The sequence below is a fragment of the Eschrichtius robustus genome, chromosome 7, assembly GCF_028021215.1.
Source record: "Eschrichtius robustus isolate mEscRob2 chromosome 7, mEscRob2.pri, whole genome shotgun sequence".
NCBI classification, from domain to species: domain Eukaryota; kingdom Metazoa; phylum Chordata; class Mammalia; order Artiodactyla; family Eschrichtiidae; genus Eschrichtius; species Eschrichtius robustus.
In genome coordinates this window covers 115,635,881-115,638,263 of record NC_090830.1, presented here as the reverse complement: position 1 = coordinate 115,638,263, position 2,383 = coordinate 115,635,881, and the positions used below count along the sequence as shown (strand labels likewise).

Here is a 2,383-nt window from a genome sequence, read left to right as displayed (position 1 = left end):
GCTTTGGAGAACTAAAATTGCAGATAGCTATAAGTATAGTTTTATAATTAACACTGCAGAGTCAGTTTGGAATTTAACCATAATTTCTTAAGAGGGTTTTTTTTAAATCCTTTTTTTTTCAAAAGCAATTTATCTTCCATTCTTTATTAAAATTATTCTCAATAGCTTGTTTTCCCCCTTTTAATGGTAACTCTGTTAGACTAGCTCAAATTTTGTTCATTGTTTCAAGAAATGAAGCCATGCTGTGGAATTGGAGCTGGCAGCATCGATGTCAGGACAGGTTCAAATGACGCCCATCACTTGAGTAAAAATTTATAGCTCTGCCTGTGCTGTGCGGTGCTCTGTGTTTTAGTTCAGGGCCGATAAGAGATTTATCAAAGGAAGGTAACAAGATGTATGGGAGTAGCAGGTAAAGTTTTGAAAGGCTTTATGAACTAGAGTAAATCTTGAAACTCTGGGTTTAATCTTTGAAAGTTGGACTTCCAGGTATAATTACAGGTTAACACTTGACATATTGTGCAGGAGAATAAAAGTAAGACACTAGGAAAGCACGTCTCTAATGAAGCCAAGAAGTTTCCATTACCTGATACATGTGTGTAAGTACCTATGGGATCCAAAAAAATACCATTACTAGGATGGCAATCAGCCATCAGCAATCAGGCAAAAACTGAATCATGGGCTTTCTCAAGAAGGCACCCCCAGCCCGGAGGAACGGGATGGCGAACTAGGAGCTGCGCCGGCGTCCGGCAGCCCGTCGCACCGGGCATGCTCAGGGGCACGGCCGGCTGGGTGGCCTCGCGAGCTGCACCCGGATCTGCTCGGCGGCGGCGGCGGCTGCAGCGACGTGAGCGCACAGGGGGGCGGCGGCCTCGCCTCCTCTCTCTCTCTGCGCCTGGGTCGGGTGGGTGACGCCGAGCGCGAGATGTCGGATTTTGATAGTTACCCGTTTGCAGACCCGGATCTCAACAACCCTTTCAAGGACCCATCAGTTACACAAGTGACAAGAAATGTCCCACCAGGACTTGATGAATACAATCCATTCTTGGATTCTAGAACACCTCCACCGGGCAATGTGCAAGTGTCTAACGTACCCAGTACACAACCAGCAATAATGAAACCAACAGAGGAACATCCGGCTTATACACAGATTGCAAAGGAGCATGCCTTGGCCCAAGCTGAACTTCTTAAACGCCAGGAAGAAATAGAAAGAAAAGCAGCAGAATTAGATCGTCGAGAACGAGAAATGCAAAATCTCAGTCAACACGGCAGAAAAAAACAATTGGCCACCTCTTCCTGACAATTTTCCTGTGGGACCTTGTTTCTATCAGGATTTTTCTGTAGACATTCCTGTAGAATTCCAAAAGACAGTAAAGATTATGTACTACTTATGGATGTTCCATGCTGTAACACTGTTTCTAAATATCTTCGGATGCTTGGCTTGGTTTTGTGTTGATCCTCCAAGAGGGGTTGATTTTGGATTGAGTATCCTGTGGTTCTTGCTTTTTACTCCTTGTTCATTTGTCTGTTGGTACAGACCACTTTACGGAGCTTTCAGGAGTGACAGTTCATTCAGATTCTTTGTATTCTTTTTCGTCTATATTTGTCAGTTTGCTGTGCATGTACTCCAGGCTGCAGGATTTCATAATTGGGGTAACTGCGGTTGGATTTCATCCCTTACTGGTCTCAACAAAAGTATTCCTGTTGGAATCATGATGATAATCATAGCAGCACTTTTCACAGCATCAGCAGTCATCTCGCTAGTTATGTTTAAAAAGGTACATGGACTGTATCACACAACAGGTGCTAGTTTTGAGAAGGCCCAACAAGAGTCTGCAACAGGTGTGATGTCCAACAAAACTGTCCAGACCGCAGCTGCAAATGCAGCTTCAACCACAGCAACTAGTGCAGCTCAGAATGCTTTCAAGGGTAACCAAATTTAGAGTCTTCAAACAATGCATTGTTACCTTCTGACTGTACTTTTTTCTCCAGTTACTGTATTCTATAAATATTTGTTTTGTTCAAAACACACAGTACACACAGCATGTATATTTCCTAATCACTTATGCATGGGCTAAAACCAGAAAAACTTCCTTGTCCTATTATTTACCTGATAGTTTCTTAATATTTCAGTGCCCCTTGCAAAAAAAAAAAAAAATGACATGCGAAATAAATATTCTCCATATTTTTTGGGGGGATGAATGTTCAGCAAATTATTTCAGTGGTGACACACTGAAATTAACATGGCACTTATGATTAAAAATGCACTTAGTACTTGCTGCAGTCATTCTTTCAAGAGTCAGACGTAAGGATTACACATTGGAGCAGTAAAGCAATGCTTTGTTCCTTTTCCTTATTTACATTGAAAGAAATAGGACATCAGAGA

At 42.2% G+C, this 2,383-nt stretch overlaps 1 pseudogene; it reads left to right on the top strand.

Annotated features, from left to right (window-relative positions):
• The first annotated feature begins 890 nt into the window (after positions 1-890).
• LOC137767787 (secretory carrier-associated membrane protein 1 pseudogene) lies at positions 891-1,940 on the top strand (annotated as a pseudogene).
• Positions 1,941-2,383: the final 443 nt, after the last annotated feature.